The sequence below is a fragment of the Uranotaenia lowii genome, chromosome 1, assembly GCF_029784155.1.
Source record: "Uranotaenia lowii strain MFRU-FL chromosome 1, ASM2978415v1, whole genome shotgun sequence".
NCBI classification, from domain to species: domain Eukaryota; kingdom Metazoa; phylum Arthropoda; class Insecta; order Diptera; family Culicidae; genus Uranotaenia; species Uranotaenia lowii.
This window is the reverse complement of record NC_073691.1, coordinates 13,482,143-13,500,468: the sequence shown is the minus strand read 5'-3', so window position 1 is coordinate 13,500,468 and position 18,326 is coordinate 13,482,143. Positions and strand designations below refer to the sequence as shown.

The following is an 18,326-nucleotide window of genomic DNA, read 5'->3' as shown; positions in this document are numbered from 1 at the left end:
GCTCACGAAGTTCAAACCAAGCATCGTAGTGGAACCCTTGATCTTAACTATGGTAAAAAGTCTATGGTTATTGGGGATAACTGTTTGCAGAACTCTTAACTATGCAGTAAATCCGTTTCCGGCAGGCAAAAAGTGTTGCCTATCTTAGTAGACACCCAGCAAATAACTAAAAATGATCAGTTCCATGGATCGCGATCTGTGCAACGGTTTTTACGCAATGTGACAGATATGTTCTGATGGACAAAGAAATTTAGATATGTTAAAACCGAATTTAAGAGGTCAAATTCTAAGAGATGCCTACTTATGAAAAAGTTCCCACCGGATTCCAATTGATTTTTCCAGGCAAATTTGTGTAAAATATCATGATTTTGCAAAGGTTTTGCTTCTGTGGTGAAAATAATAGATCAATAAATACATGGCTGAAAAAATTGCAAAGATAAAAAAGTGATTTTATGATAAAGTAAGAGTGTTTCTTGAAATCAATGATAAATTATTTTTATTATATTTTTACATTAAATATCATATAAGCACCTTCACTTCCTCCATAAAGGGTGATACGGTCAAAATTTGATCACGTATTTCTTTCAATTTTGCATTTAAAAAACCTGAACACCCCTCATTTTGAAGGTGTGTGTGTGTGTGTGTGTGTGTGTGTGTGTAGAATGTTGCCCCTATTTTGATTTTGGAATCCACTCTTCAGTTGTCAAAATGCCGTCCGAGGAAGAAGAGCAGCGTATCAAAATTTTGCTCGCGCATCGCAAAGCTGGCAAAATCGCTAAAAGTTGCCAAATCAATCGTTACAAATGTAATTAAAAGTGTTTGGGGAATGTTTGTCGACAGCCAGGAAGTCTGGATCGGGGGGAAATCGAAAACCGGAAGCCGCTGAGACGACAAAGAGAGTTGTCGGTAGTTTCAAGCGAAACCCTAACCTCTCTCTCCGAGATGCCGCAAATAAGCTGGGTGTATTGTCTACAACCGTGCATCGAGCCAATGTCCGATCCCGGAGGCTGTACACGACGATGCTGACGAAGTTTGACTGTGTGGTAATGGACGACGAAACCTACATCAAAGCCGACTACAATCACCTTCCGGGACAGGAGTTTTATACGGCAAAAGGAAGGGGAAAGGTAGCAGATGTGAAACTGTCAAAGTTCGTGAAGAAATATTTGGTTTGGCAAGCCATATGTACCTGTGGCTTAAAAAGCAGCATTTTCATAGCTTCCGGGACTGTCAACCAAGAAATTTACGTGAAGGAGTGTTTGAATAAACGTCTGCTGCCTTTTCTGAAGAAACACGGTTGTTCCATACTGTTTTGGCCAGATTTGGCATCTTGCCATTACGCAGGTGGTTCCCAAGGACAAGAACCCTCCCAACACGCCAGAGCTCCGCCCAATTGAAAAATACTGGGCTATTGTCAAGCGGAACCTTTAGGAAGTTTTTCGATCAAAGGAATAGTTTAAAAAAAAAACACATTTGTAACTGTTCGGATTCTAAATGATCATAGCCTTAATTAAACTGAAGGTCTGATTGAAAAATCATATTTGCAAAAAAATCTGTTCACTGTCTCGGTAATGCAAACCTGCCACAACCGGCAAGTTGAACAACTCAACTATTGACAGTAAATGTCAGCCGGAGACATTTGTCGGCTTTCGACTGCGATCCAGATCGTTCAAGTTTCGGTTAGTGTGCAAAACTTCATCACCAAAGTTGCACTGAGCCGAAAAAGGAACGTTGAATTCACCTGGATTTTCACGTAGCCACTCATTACGTGAATTTTCACTTGATTTACGTGAAGCACGTAAGAGCAAATAAATAATCACCTGATTCTTACGTGAAATTCACATAGTTGGATGCTGACAAAACACAAACACATTCGATTTATGTGAAAATCAAGTGGTCAGCCAAGTATAGACGAATCTGGTGTATTCTATGTGATGTTCACATAGCTCTGAATGACTCATTCACGTAAAATCTATGTGAAGGAACACAGTTTTCAATATGGCGTGGATCTAAGTACGCTCAGCTGACAAATGAAAGGTTTATTGGTGATCTAGAAGCTGTTTTTTTTTTGTGAGTAGTAATTTTTTTGTTGTATGATCATTATTTCAATCTTCTGTCATTTCAACAGATTGAGGAGTCTGAGCTGCTGGTCGAGCAAGCAACTGCAACGGAGGCGCACCGAATACAATTTCCTTGCCGGCGCCGTAAGTCGTAAGTTAAAGTGAAATGAAATTTTGGTTTATTGTGAAGTGTAAATGTTGAAATTTATGTTCTTTTATTTACACCGCTAAATAAAATCGCTTTAAAAATTAAATTTTCTTTTCTTTTTAAGTATGCGACAGAAAACAAAATACGTTAATATTTTATTCAAATCTATGTGAGTCGCATGTAGCAGAGCAAATCCCCCTCTCGCGTGCTTCAAGTGGAATTCACTTGCAACTCATATAAAAATTATGTGAATTCCATTTGCTGCATGAGCTCTGTTTGCTACCTGAAATTCACGTAGATTTCAAATGATTTTCATGGTGGCAAAAATCTATGTATATTTTCACGTAGCGTTCATGTGAAAAGTTTTTTCGGTGTGGATCTCAAAGGCAGGTTTGTTTCTAAATACCTTCTCGCAAGTATGCAATACTTTTAACCCTGTTCGTGTTGTTGTCTGCTGCTGCTGAGCTGAAATCGAATCGAATCCAATCGAGACAGCTGGGGATCAGTTTTTGAAGTAAGTGAATAATAAACTCGCAGGTATACGGAGGTAGAGGTAGAAGAATTGAGCTCAGCTAAGCTCAACTCAACTTAACTCAAATCAACTCAACACAAATCCTATCGGACACATTTGGTCGCAACTTGGTTAAAGTCGTTTAGTCAATCTTTTTTTTCTAAGCTCCTGAGGGGTTTTGTTTTTCTGACCTATTGGGTTGATTAGATCCGTCGTTGCAATTGGCGTTGGCCGCCGTGTTGAGTAAGAAACGTGCGGTGATTTGGAGGAATTTGGAGGTCCACAACCACCAAAATCATCTTGGGTGCATGCAGGCGGGAGACATTGAAATCGGATTGCCCGAGGGGGAGCTCGTTTTGCCAACTCCTGTAGACAGATTTTGCGACTTGTCGAATTGCAAGGGCTTTCGTTCGCCATCAAGTTCCAAGCTTCAAAGGCTGGTAAGTAGCCTAATTTTACGCTGCAACTAACTTGAAAATGTCTACAAAAAGTTGCTATCGATACGGTTTAGAATGTTATGTAAGGGACTATCACTTATTTCTAGACTTGAATGAAAAATAGTTTCGAACAACCTAAAGACTATGATTTCACTTATTTCAATCGCATCAAATGAGCTCACGTACAATCGAGATTAATCCCAACTGTTATCCGGTACAAAACGCTTGCGGCTACATAAGCCGCGAAAATTGACCTACATTTTACGAGACGAGAGATGCATGTAGCGCACACGAGGCTCTAGTCAAAATCGATTTCGACTCCAAGTGTTATGGTTAAATTCACTTCAAATTAGCGCTACTATAAACCAGATAACTTCTCCGTGGGTAGTCCGGCGTTTGCGGTTAAGTAACATCTACCTAATGCTGGATGTTTTTTGCCCCTTTTCATCTTCTTCAACTGCCTATACACTACACAACAACTCCCCATGTGATTTCCCTCTCACTCGAGCTAAATTTGAAGCGCACCAAAGACGACTTTAGTCAGAGTTAGTTCAGTTCACACATTGTACCTAACATGCATGTAAGATTGTCTTTTTTCCAAAGGCGTACAAAAAGGAGGTGCCATAACATTTGCATATTTATGTCTATTATGTACTACCCGTTTAACTGACACAAAATCTTACGATTATGATTGAAATTGGTTCACTAATTCAATTTAGTAAGAACACACCCCCTTTGAACCGTTTTTGTTCAATCATGTCGCTACCACTGATTCTGATTGTCTTCTTCACTGTCAGATGGCTTTCAGAGACTCCAAAACATTAGAAGCGGCACAAGTAGCCCGTCTTCGTCGTCAGCGGTCTGTGTGCTGTAATGTGGCCGTTGTTAATTATCTATACTGGAATATGCAAGTAACGGACGACGTAATCGCTCGACGCTCTTCTTGGGCTGTGCGGTTTACATGTACCTTGTATGTTTTGTCGTTTATTGTTGGATTGGATTATGTGCAGCTTCTTCAAACTTGAACTATCTTTGTGCCGAACCGATCGCAATGCAAAGTATGAAGGGAAAAAAGGTAAACACCTGAGGCCTTTCCAATCGATGACAAAGACAAACGATTAGAAGGCACATCTTGAAACGTTTACTTTCGGACTTTCGATGAGCAGACATCGAATCACGATAATAATTTTATCCTTTTTTTCACATATTTTTTAAACCTAACCTATGTCCACAAAAAATTTTCACCGTTCTCCTTAAAAAATTACCAGTATGACCCAGAAAAAAGTGTCATCAAGGTTCAAAAACATATTTCTTGATGTTAGCATGATTTAAAAACTTTTATACTCATTCAGGCTTGTAGTTGAACATTTCAAACAAAAACTCGATATTCCCTCTTTTCGTTTTCAACTAATCTCTCCAGGCGAGATCTGAATCTGGTTCATATCTCCGCAACACAAGATTCTAATATTGAAGCCCACACCTTCAGAGTATCGATCGAAACTTAGGTTAGAGGATCCACAGGCCTTCACTCGAGCATATTGCTATGATGCTTTGATTCAGTAGAATTATTGAACCAAGTGTGCTCACACAACACATATTAGAGAGAAAATGAGGAGCGGTGACAAAAAAAAGGTCATCATTTTTAGCGAAATTTCCGTTACTTTATCGTAGCCTGATTTTTATTCCGCTAGTTCCCTGATTTTTGAATAAAAATGTTGGCAACCCTGGTCCGAACCAAACAAAAGAAAGGGTTGCCGATTGCCGAGGTGTTTGATGAATTTTTCATCGTCACTGGTTGGCAATGTTACCAATCACCAACGCGAAAACTTCGAATTTCAACTGCATTGACAATAATATATGTTGGTGGTTGAACTACTGTATTGTTTGTGTCAACTGACAGATCACGGAGAAAAAAGACGACAGTTGTTCCAATTATTTCAGCTAGTTATCCCAATCATCAAAGTGCAGTTGATTTTTTCGCATCCAACTATAAATATAATAGACTCAACTAAAAACTGTAGATTGACCCTACTCAATCAACTATAAATATAATGGAATCAACTGTAATGGACACATAACACACGATGTTTTGTAGGACACGACACTTAAAGTTCTTACTAAACGAGAAAAGGGTTTAAAATTACCTTTTTCGGACGAAAAAGATAATTTTAAATCCTTTTTCCGTTCAGTAAGAACGTTAAGTGTCGTGTTCTGTAATACGTCGTGTGTTATGTGTCTAGTAAAAGTTCTTACGTGAGCGCATATAATTTAAAATGAGTCAACTGTAATGGTATAAATGATTCAACTTTAAACATATATCTGGTCTGCTCGGAACCTTGAGCAGCACTGATTGCTTCTACATCTGACCGTAAGTTGCGGCAAACCCGAAGCAATCGACCATGTGCTCGCTCGGCTAAAATCCCGAGTCGATGGGTGGGGTTAGAGAAACAAGAGAGATCAATAGCGGGAAAGATCACATGCTCGATTGCTCGGGTTCGCCGGTTTCATCACGTTCACCGAGGTGAAATTGGCTAACGCGCCGTTGTACTGAAGCGGAGATTGCAGGTTCAAGTCCTGAGGGTGAGCCGTTGTATCTTTTTCGAAAAATTCATGATATTTACGGCTTATGTTTTTTCGTTCTTTGATAGCTCATGTTTCTTTAATTCTTTCCGTCATCTACGAAAATGTGAACATATATTAATTTTAGGCATTGAACTAAAAATATGATAAATTCAACTACACTTGCTGATTGACCTAACGTAATCCACTATGAACATAATAGATCCAACTATATTGGTATAATTGATTCAACTATAAATATAGCAGATTTAGCTACATTTGTATGATTTATTTTAGGTATTAAATTATGAATATTTATGATAGATTCAACTATATATTCCAGGTTGACCTCTCACATTTAAGTATAAATACAGTAGATTCACCTGTAATTGTATAATTGATTCAACTGTAAAAATATTGGTTCAACTTCAAATGTATGATGGATTCTATGCATTGAATTATACATATAATGAATTCATCTTTATTTTTATGATTGATTGTGTGATACTTGAATAAATACATACACATCCAAACACTACATGTTGGTAGTAGTGCATGTGTTCGATAACCCGGCTGCTACCAAAACCAAACTGTGCAAAAGAATCCGGGGCCCGGGAGGATGTTTCTTTGGAATCCTGATAAGAAAAACCGGAATCGCCAATCGGTGCTCAAAACCATTCTTCCCGTTATATTTGTCCCTTTTTAATGTTTTTTTTTATTTTCACATGATTTTGTCTGCAGCATACCTGATCAATCGGATTGAAGCCGGGTATTCGGCTATTGAAAAACTGTCCTTCCCCCAAAAAACGGACACCCCGATGGCAGCGATAGCCAGTTTTTGAGGAAAGCATGGATGAGTCGAAATCAAATTGTTGCAAAGCATCTTAAGAGTTGATAACTTCTAATGTTAACATCATTAAAAACTACCATAGTCCTATTTGCCGCTGGTAGTGTTCGTGATATTATGCTGTTTGTTTCACCAATACTTGTCAGTTTTGGGACAATCAACCTCAAAAACGACCATGTATGTCGACCAGCTGCCCGTTTTTTTTTGTACCGAGAGTTTTTGAGGTTAATTGTCCCGTCTCATCTGTACACGCTCAGCAAGTGTGCGTAAGAAATGTCAAAAACAACTCTATATATAGTTGAACGATCAAGATTAATCATAGAAATATTGTTTAAACTACTATATTCACAGTTAAATCAACTACACCTGTATAATTGAATTTACTATATTTATTGTTGAATGCGCAACAACAATCATTCGATTATAGTTGAATCTATTTTATTCATAGTTGAATGCATGAAACCAATCATACAATTATAGTTGAATCTATTATATGTATTGTTGAACGCAAAATATCGAGAAGATAATCTATCATATACATAGTTACAATCTTCAGATGTAGCTTAGATTTAATGTTTCTATGATAAAAAGCATAATTTTAACCTTGTTAACCTCTGTTTTAGTTTTATTGAGGCATTTTACCAGTCCGATATGGGCTGAAAACTTCAGTATGTTGAGTTATTTTATTTTAAACTGATTTGGAAAGAAAAATCAAAGTGTATTTCCCTCGAACTGGATAGATTTGATACGTTGATTTAACAGCCATTTCGTCAAACGATTGTAAGCGCATTCAAGAACACTTCCCCCTACTCTTTATTCAGAGCTGTTCACTCGTCATAACGAGCAAATTTATCGAAAGACCTCAATGCTTAGCGAACGACAAACTCCTCTTGGACAAATTCATATAGGGTAGAGGCCCCTAAGACAACGGCTTAAGAAAGCTTTTTTCATTAGTTCAATAGAATTGCCTTCCATGTTGGTTTAAAACTGTCATTCATTCATTGAACTATATTTTTAATATTGTGTTATGAAATTATGCAGGAAATAGATCAATCCATTACGTACTTTTGAGACAATTAATGATTTATTTTCCACATTCAAGTTCCCTCATTGTCGTACCAGGCTGGGTTGCCAGGTGCCCAGATTTGATCCGTAAGTGACAGATTAGATTGAACTCTGGCTTGTATGCATTGGTATTTGACCAATCATTCATTAAACATATTTTTTTTTATAAATAAGATCGGCATGGTATGTAGTTATCAACTCGAAAATAACCCGAACACCATAGCAGCAAAAAATACAACCCCCCCCCCCCCCCCCTCCTTACACGATTCGTCAAATATAATTTCCTGTTCAGTACCAAATTTTTTATTTTCCTTAAGCACAGACACACACAGACTTTTTTCAAAATTGCCCAGATTTTTTATCCTCAACACCTGGCATCCCTGGCATCCTGAGTTGCCAGGTGCCCAGATTTGTCTGTAAAACCAAGACTTTTGACCTTTCTTCGAGATATTGGTCATACACAGATTTTGCCCAGATTTCTGCTAAGAGTGCCCAGATTTCACAGACTTTCAAAATTGAGTGATGAAATCAATATTCATGTATCGAATTTGATCTGTAAGTGCCAGATTAGACTGAAATCTCGCTTGTATCCATTTGTATTTGACCAATTATCATTAAACAACTTTTTTTTTAAATAAGATCGGCATGGTACGTGGTAGGAAACAGTGTTTGTTGTATAGTTCTCAAATTGAAAATAACCCACAGATGAAATCCCCAAAGCCCCCCCCCCCCTCACACGCATAACTAAATTTCTTGTTTAGTGTCAAATTTGTGATCTTCCTTATGCACCGACACTCCCAGACTTTTTTTCAAAATTGCCCAGATTTTTTATCCTCAACACCTGGCATCTCTGATCGAAACAAAGCAACGCCACGTTGATGCGTCTAATGCACATTAGACTGGTTCAGCTCATCTATTCGTGTTTTTTTACGAGCGATAAAAGTTTTTGCGCTTAGTTATTCTTACATTTTGTTGTTGTCAAGGTTGCAAATAAGAAATCAGTTAAATGCAAGTTTTTGGAAAATGACGTAAAGGTATTCAACTTAAATTAAACTTTTCGATTTTTTTCATTCAAACTGTAATATGTCAAAAATGACAAAACATCTATTGTTGCAAATTCACTGAGGATATATTAAAATGAAGCAAACATGAGTCAAGTTTCAAAACTTATATGGTAGGAATCAGAATATAAGCAGGTTCGATTTTGTTGGATTTTTACCTCAACTTGTATTGAGATCCAAACCAGAGACTCGTGAATTCTAATTTCAAAACTTTAATGATCAATTCATCCAAATTTTCTTGTCATGTTGACTCGAGTAGTTATTGATTCCAATTCAAAGAATCTCTGAAAACTGGAGAAGTTTTAGTTTTAGTTTTCAAGGATCTCTCAGTGACCATTCTGTAGAGCAAAGCGTTTGGTCGTATGTGAGATATTGCAGTTTGAATGAAATAAGTTCAAAAAGTCTTATTTTAATAGAATTGATGTGTCTTATGTGTCTTATTTTATTACTTAAGAAAATGTTTAATGTCATCAGATAATAAAACAAAAAAAAATCAAATCTTGAAATATTAAATTTTAATGAAACAATGTCATTGGAGTTGAACGTTAGATGTGTGTAAAGTATGAGATATTCTTGCGTGCACCATAACCATAATTTGTAAAACATCAACCACTTAGCTGAAAAAGCCATCAATTCTCTGTTCATTTAAAACCATGCATTATAAGCAATGCTGAATACATTCAAGTAATTTAATAATATAAAAAGACTTTTTGAACTTATATCCCAGCGTATTAAGTTCCCAGCTTGAATGAGGTCAAATAAACAAAATTACTTGGAAATTAATTATGTTCAATTTTTATGAGTTTTTTTTTCTTTCATCTGGGATTTTAAATAGTAAAAATGAACCGATTTAATTCCAATTATTGCAAAACGGTTTGTCGCAAAATTACGACGAATTATGGGATTCGAGCGATTCGATTTCAATCGAAAATTGACAAATTTACATAAATCAGATTAGTTTGAGATCATTTCTCTAATTTTATTTAAACATTTTTCTGTTGAATTTTATGATTTTGATCATTACAGGCATTGATAGGAAGCGTTAAAGCAAAGAAACACGTTAGAGCAGGGGTTTTCAGATCATTTTCTCGGCGGAGCACTTTTCAAAACCAAAATTTTTGGCGGAGCACCTGAATTTTTGAACGAATGAAAAACTCTAGTTTTGAAAACTTGATAGTATTGTTAAAATAAGATGAGTCTTGTCATCGTAGTTAATAAAATCAGTAATGAATGGCTACTTGTTAAATAGTCTTGATTTTATTTTTATAAAATTTGTGTCATCAAAAATTAAATGATTCAAATTCAATGATTCAATTTTGCAAGCTAAAACATGTATGGTTCAATTTGTGTTAGTTGTAGCCTGACGTCTGGTTCCGCGTTTAGTCGGGATTGGTATTTTGTCACATAGAAGAGTTGTAGAAAACGGCAGAAGAATAAGTTTTGCTTTATTGGACAAAGTTTGAAATTCATTTTTCAGTTGACACCAAAACTCCTCCAACGACTTCTTGGAAGCGGAACTTTGAATCCGATATTCTTGCGATGTTAGTGATTCTGGTTTTTTGACATCGAAAAAGGTTGTCCCACCCATTTTAAGTCTTCGGTCTTTTAATGATATTCTTTGGGGAAATATTGCTGAAAGCTGTTCAACAAATCCCACGGAAAAACATTGTAATTGTAATTATAAATGACTTTATTAGATACGTGGGCCTGTTAGTTCAACTTTACATCAAGGAATACAATAAAAATGTAATCATCTAAAAGTGTTGTGATTGTCAAAAAATGTCCCTGCAAATGCTCGTAGAATTCTTGAAAAATTTTCGGATGATAACTTCGAGGTTATTTCTGATTGAATGCTTCATAAATTTGGAAAGCTGTCCAGGTTGCGCTTTTTGAGCGAATCTGTCCAAAATTTGATTTTTCTCTCGAAGGCCATGATTTTGCCGTTTGAATTGAAGATTTTCATTCATTTTATGAAAAATGTCATCCAAATAAGCTGAGTTGAAAGGCCACTGATCATCATTTAATTTGACCTCCAATGCAAAATTAATGCCGCTTTAAAACGTTCTGACTTCCGATCTGAATTCAAACGGGCGAAAAAACGTTTCTCCATGAGATAACCAGCGAACTTCGGTATGTAGTAGTAGCGTGGAAGTAGCCCATCTCTTCGCACAACTTTTTTAATAACCTGAAATTTTTCGGTCGAGCCTCAATAAAGTTGATTATTTTTACGCTTTCGCCCAAGACTTCTTTCAAAGATGATGAAAGCCGTTCATAGCGAGTGCATGTCAATGAAGGTTGCAATGACTACTACCCTAACCATTCTTTTCTTTGATCTTGGCAACTATCCAGCGATTTTCCAACCATAACTCGCACCGTCCGTACATACATCAATACAATTTCCCCATGGAATATTGTTGTCCGCAACATAACCATCATAACCTTAATTAGAGACACTTTAAAACTTTCATGTCATTCGTTTCTTAAAGGCAACGGTATGCAAAGGAACAAATCTTCGTCGAAACATTCATAACCTTGATAGCGAACCATTAGAATTGCAAGTCCTTCTACATCTGTGGATTCGTCAAGCTGCATGACGAATTTTGAAGATCTCAATAGAGAAATTAAAATGCTTTTGATATCTTCAGTCATATCACAAATTTGCCGAGAAATCGTTTTGTTAGACATAGGAATCGGATGTACCAATTCCACTGTCTTATCATGAACCATGACAAGAACGATTTCTTGAATACATGGTTTGATTAAGTTTTCCGCAATAAATAGTACGCGCTTCTCCAGCTTTTGCAACTCGGTATCTCACTAAGTACGACGCAAGAACAGCCATTGCATAGAGTGTTTTGCAGCGATTATTTTCTTGACGTGGGTAAAATCTTCCAGCTGAGGTTCTTCGATTTTTTCCAAGTCCAGCTCAACGACCATCGATGAAGGTTCTGCATTTGATGCATCTCCAGTTGCAGGTGTGTTGTCTATCCTGCTCACTAAAGATTGAACAAACAGCAACCAAAAACAAGTCTCATCAACCGAATTCGAAATTTAAGTTGCCGAGTGTGGACTAGGCTTTAGAGACATAATAAACAAAATGTATTCGCTCGTACTGTATGCTCTGTAATTTTTTTTTCTCATGCTTCGATAAAAACTAAACGATAAAAAAAAATCAGAGTTTTTCAAGGTTGGTTTATGATTTTCGTTGCGTACGTCGCGGAGCACTTACAAAAGCCTCGCGGAGCACCAAGTGCTCCGCGAAGCACGATCTGAAAACCCCTGCGTTAGAGGGATCACTAAGTTCGTCTTTCAATATGGCGGAATGCGTCAATAGTTCATTTCACCTCGCGATTTCAAAATCAAATATCTCAAAAAATAGCTTCAAAAGTGACAAATTTGTGATAGAAAATAAATTCACAGGCGTAAGTTTATCATGTGAAGTAGCTAATTAAAGTGGATAGTGATTTTTCAGCTCTTAAACATGTATTCATGAATTAAGACGAATCAGAGGGATACGACGGAGGTTGGTGCTCCTACCCTATAACTTAACGTTAATTTAGACACATATTCCCAACTTATCGCACAGTTAATATAAATGATAGTAGAAATGATTTGAGTGAATTGCTTGAAGAGTGTTTCAAAAACCTTAAATAACCATAATTTTTCAGTATACGTCTTCGGAATTTTGATCTGTTTTCGGAAACCAAGTATTCGTACAAGATCAAACATTTGTACAAGACCAATTGTAATTTCTGTTTTACTTAATCACGGCACTTTTTAGCAGAAGGAATAATTATGTGGTCATCCTTTTCATGTGTGTTCTTTCAAAAATATACTTTTAACATTACCTATTGAATAAAGTATTGTTTTTTTTTGTGATAAAGCCAACACTTCAAAAATACAAATCATTGCAAATCTCACCGCATTTAAGAGGAAATCGGTGTCGATATTGCCAAACAACAGAAAACCATACCAGCACCCTCATTTTAATTATAGTAAAAAATAAAACGATGAGTAGAAAGGTGCCATTGTTGTTGATTTGATTTATATCTCCGCGTGCAAAGTGCGCGCGCTCCACAGTCAGTGAGTCCAGCGAAGAAGTGAGCTGAGCTGAGCCTGAGCGCGCACTCGTTTAAGTTTAAGTTTTCGTGTTTGCCGGCATTTAAGCAGGTTTAAAAAAAACCATTAATTGCATTTTGATTGCCCTTTCCCTTTCAAACGAACACTGGGGACTGGGGCTTAGTAGATGATATGGATACTTAGAGACACCAGTTTGTCTGCGCTGATGGTGATGATGATGGGATGTAACGGTCGTGACTTTCGGTTTCAATTGTAAATAGTAGTTGGTACTAACCTTTTTTTCAAGGAAACCCTGAAGAAGTTGGCGTTATGTTTCTGTAAGTCGAAACGTCAATGACTTCAGGTGCGTTGCGATTTTGGGTAAACTTTGATTGTCGAACGAATTTGCTCTTCTGCCAAATCACTTTTTATTCGTAGCCTGCTTACACTGTTTTAACTTTTTTTTTATTTAGATAAATTTATGTTTTGATTACGTTCACTTTCTACCGGCGCACATAAAAGGTAGTATAACACCGAAAAAACTATGTTAATGATCACTTTTTCTAATGAGGAAGTTTCCAGATTGAACAATGTTGAAGAGAGGTTTTTCGAAGCACATAAACCGCACTAAATAACACTGAAACAAAACATCAAATCTGCGAATTTGCAGTTTGCATACGCAATGCGCAGCACTTGGGTTGTAGCTTTTTAGGAGAAAAGAAAACAAACTTAAACTCAAAATTGTGAACCTAACACTGAAAACAAAATCACTTCAGATTCAACTATGCAAAGCACGTCGCTGTTGTGGTCGTTTTCTTGTGCGATTTTTTTTTCTTTGCTGATCACCACCATTGGGAACTTTATCGACTTGGATCGGTTGCTGTCTTTGGTGTAGACAAAAATGTGAATGTGTAACCACTCTCGGAAAGCTAAGCTCTATGCCGTAAAACTTGATATCATCTTCAGAGGGAACAGACGACGTCCTTCTCCTCGGGCTGTTACCTATTTCGGCACACAAAAATAAGAAAACCTGGCAAAATTTTGGTCATTCAAACAAAGTGTCCAAAAGATATTTCTAATCTTCTGTGAAACAATTTGAAAAAAAAAGAATTGAATGATCAAATTTGCCAATGTTTACGATTTCCTTCCACAAAAATCTGTTCTCCGCTGTTCTGAGTGTATACAAGCGGGCTAGGAGTAGACCCATCTAGGCTCGACTCTCGACATTCGACCATCATCCATACTTCAAAGGCTACTGCGATGCGAATCAGGTTTAAGTTTCTCGTGCAAAGACGCGGCAGACATCTTAGTATATTTTCACATTCGATTGTAGCCGATTTCACAAACTTTTGCGCGCCTACTACATGCGACTGACTCTTCACGGAACTATTTTTTTTGCTTCGCCACACCACGTTGGATGTCTCTTCATGCAACATCTTGGACAGCGCATTGCACCGCCAACTATGATGTGTGTACGCAGTCAGCAGTTCCAGCGCGATGAAAACCAACCCGCATGTCAACTGGAATTATTCCCCCCCAGACAACATAAATAAACGGAATTGGCCTGCAGCAGTTGTGAAGTTTCGGAAAACCTGCCATATCCCGTCTGTCTTCAGGAGAGTTGAGCTTGATTTACACCTTTCAAAAACCGACTGACATGTGAGCGCATTTGTTTTTTCAAACAAAAACACTGCACTTTGCATAAACACAATAAAAAGCGCCTTCACCACAAGCAAGACCTGCGGCATGCTGAGCACATGGCATGGCACTCCCTTGAAAATCCCTTCAGGCGCCCACAGCTTCACAACCTGCACCAGTTCGAAAGAGCACTCGGGTACTCCTGCGCCTACTACTTTTTACCTTGCAGTGTTTTGGGCGCGCGCGTCTACTCAAAGCCACTGTTTATTGGAAACTAATTCCGCACAACCCAAACCACCGATACGGGCTAGAGATCGGTGGACCACAGCACAGCACAAGAGTCCATCCCTCCCCGAAACATCAACAATAAAAAAAACTGCAAAACAGCGGCACCCCTAGACGGGAGGAACTCACCACCAAACGTAGACACTCAGCTTCGAACTCACGCGAGAGTTTAAAACCCAACAGAACCACGTGGTCTCCCATTCTCTCTTTGTACTAGAAAAAGCAAAAGCGCACCGGCCTGCTCCGAATCTGATTTTAATGTTGTTGTGTGGAAAAACAAACTGTTTGCGGTTGCTCCGGCGCTGAATTAGGCATTTGTAGCCGACCGAACTTTTTGGTTCACCTGAAGAAACCTCTAGACGCGAAGATTGCGGAAAAGCCACCACGTGAGAGCTTGCCGGTGGAAAAGGTAATTAAGGTAATTGCTGGTTTCGGGTTTCTGCGCAGCTTAACAGTAGCGTGCACGCGAGTGCGCGCAAAATCCCTAGATCAAACCACTTTTTTTTTACAACCTAACTAACAACAACAATCTTGCAGCAGCCCTATTCCGAAAACGTTTCAGCCTAGTAATATTTAGTTGTAGTAGACCTAGACGCTGTCGGCGGTTTTGAGCTGGGAAAAGGTTTGTTTATCTTTTTTTTCGAGCTTTGCTCCCTTCGACGTTCAATTTACCAAACTCGATTGGCGGTTGATTGTGTTGTTGTTGAGTTTAGCTGAAGTCGCAGAGCGGCCTCTGCGGTTCTGAAGCTTCTTTTGAGCTGGTGTAGGTACCTCCTGGTTTTGGGGTCAACGATGTTTGATGCGCACCCATCTTTGTCCGGCGTTTCCCCTCTTCCGTCACAACAATTGTATTTCCAAAACCGACACAGACTATGCAGCCAGCGGTGATGATCGCAATTGATCGCGCGGGCGAGAAATTGAGTTGTTAAAATTAATTGCTCTGCTGTGTGCCGGGTGCTAGCAAAAGCGCGAGAGATTTCGGGAGGGTGCTTTCCAAATAGTAGCTTTAAACGAATTTCTCCAACTTGAGAAGTGACGAAAAAAGAGGCGTCTTTGGGTGGTGGGTGAGTCTCAAGCTGATATAATATTAGCAATTTTTGTGGATTTCCGGAAGGGCTGTACACATGGTGTAGATATGAATTTCTACAAAATCTACACCAATAAACATTAAGTTTTTTTTTCTGCATTACAGCATTTCTGTGAAAAACGGCATTTTTCATCACCCCAGAGAAAAGTTCAAGACGCTTCACAATGCTGGAGACGAAAATTGTAATTCAGAAGTGCATTGTTCAGAAAACAATCCCACTTTAGTACACAGGAAGTTTAATCTTACTGATTCAACGATACGACATCTAAGCATCTTAATTTCAAAATTGTAACCAGTGCGTTGACTTACTGGTTAGTGAAGTCAGAAACGTAGTTTTAAATTTCGAAGCAAACTGAAATGTTGAAGGAGGCGCTTTGACGCGAGAAGGAGGAGAACCGCTTTAAGATACCGAACACAATAACAAGCAGCGAGAAAAGATCAACGCAGCGCTGGCCGGTGCAGCTGGAGGACACGTTACAGTAACGCTAACGCTCCGAAACGTAACCGTACCCGGACATGATGGGAGGAATCCATGAATGGACAAAAATCCGTATGATTGTAGTACGGGATCAATGACCTGGATCAAGAAACAGGCTCGGTTTGGCCTACTTGTTCGAGACGTTGACATCACCAGCAACCAACAATCATTCAAGTTGTCTGGGAGAGACCACAATCCAGGACCCCGAAATTGTAAACTGACGATTCACCTGGCTTACCCGTCAAACTGCCGAAACTGGTCCATGAAGTGTCTCCTATCGTCATCCCTAACCAGTTCCACCTAGTGCTGCGAGTACCGAGGACAGTCTGCCGACCCGTGGTCCAGTGTGCATCTACTGATTGCGACATTGAGGAGGTTTTAGCCGCCAATAACCCCGAGAGCCACTACCAAGGAAGTGGAGCTCCCATCTTTCGACACTCCCGTCACGGAAATCACCTAATGCTGCAACACAAGGTTGGACCTAATCGACCTTTTCTGGGGAACTATTATTGGGACATTCAGCACCGATTTCACCCCCACCGAACGTTAGTGTTGTAACTCCAGGTTGTTGTGTTCGGGAAAATAAGGTAGGGTTCTTTCGGATCAACTCAAAGCTTTCCCTTGAATACGCGAAATTCCTTTACGAGTGCCGAGCCTAAGGTTTGAGAGGGGGGTTCATGCTCCACTGAGCAGTATTTCAGCCCGTTGGTTACAAAATTTGAACCTTGCCAATTTTCAAAGAATTGAATCGTAACAGATCAATCAAGATGGACAATGCAGTGAAAGTGTTGGTTTAGGATTAAGGGTTGGTCTTCCGACGTTTTAAAATTGACGTCCCCACGATTAGAGAGGTGCAAGTGCAAAATATACCAAATGAGTGTTCATATCTCGAGCACTCCTCCAAACCTAAGCGTTTCAATTGTTATCCAGAAATTCATTTCATAATCACAATTGATGAATTTAAACCCGAAATAACGCTTAAAGCACTTTAAAAGTTTACCGAAATCCTGATACCTACCAATATAAAAATTAAAAAGACATCTTAAAATTCGATCCGAATAAGTTCAGCTAGAAATCAAAAAACGAGGCAATAAAAACCTAATAACAACAAATCGTAATTTTCAAATATCAATTTATTTTATGGAGTGACTTGCAGTTTCTGAAAATATTGAACCAGAGAGGAAAATCTCACTTCAACGCAAAATAAGCAATAAACTTTCGAGGGCAAAAGCAACTAAAGTTTCAGTGAACGAAAAATCCTTCATAACAGTGAGAATGATAATTACGCCTTATCTAAAAGGTCGGCGTAGGTACCAACATTCCGAGGCCCTGGCTCCCAGATAGTATTCTTTAAGTGCACGATTTTTGGCGCAATTGAAGTAAACCGCGCGGCCAGCTTAATCGGCTGACTTACTCACTTACTTACCTTTGAGGTTAAGTTTTGCAGTTTTTGGTTTTATGCTTTCGCAATCTGTGGCTTGTTTTTGTTGCCTTCAACGCCAACCAACATTATGCGACCAACTAGCTCGTCGATGCAGTTGCGAACCCAAAACCACCAACAGCTAGCTACTAACTTGCACGCTACCGGCCTTGACTGGAAGCTAGTTCCTCCGTCCTCGTCGTCGTCGTTGGCCAAATGAGCCGGCAAAACCTGAACGAACGATCCGATTGGATTTAAATGAAAACCAACGAAATGCTCGCAATAGCTTGTTGTTTTGGACTTGCAAACTTGGCTTATTTTTTGGGTCCCACGACGAGCAGGTTTACACATTCTGTTGTGGAACGACGACAGATCAGAGCATGCTATGGGTCCAAAATGCAGCTCTGTAGGGGAAAAACAGAGCAAGGCAGGCTTTGCCTCAAGTGGGTACACCACAAATGGTTTACCAAACATCAGGTTCACAGTGCTGAAAAATTGTTGAAAGCTTCAAGCGAACGATATTTATAAGGTCATTTATTTAAGTTTTTTTTTTCGTTTTCTCACAACAGGTTGCTTTAACCCGGGGACTTTGCGTTATTCACGTCCTGGCTGCCAGAATGTTGGTCGGTAATAAATTGCCCCTCTCCCTTCAAAACTGGTGAACCTTGCAA

At 38.7% G+C, this 18,326-nt stretch overlaps 1 protein-coding gene across 2 annotated transcripts in view; it reads right to left on the bottom strand.

Annotated features, from left to right (window-relative positions):
• Nucleotides 1-14,651, bottom strand: part of LOC129742950 (uncharacterized) — a 97,896-nt gene extending 83,245 nt beyond the window's left edge. Inside the window, exons 1-2 of one of the 2 annotated variants that reach the window (XM_055734890.1) lie at nucleotides 14,608-14,651; nucleotides 13,043-13,451 (exon numbers count right to left, since the gene is read on the bottom strand). The gene's annotated coding sequence lies outside the window, so the exon portion shown is untranslated. The remainder of the gene's footprint in view (nucleotides 1-13,042; nucleotides 13,452-14,607) is intronic. The other variant, XM_055734896.1, reaches the window with a different exon arrangement.
• Between the last annotated feature and the right edge of the window lie 3,675 nt (nucleotides 14,652-18,326).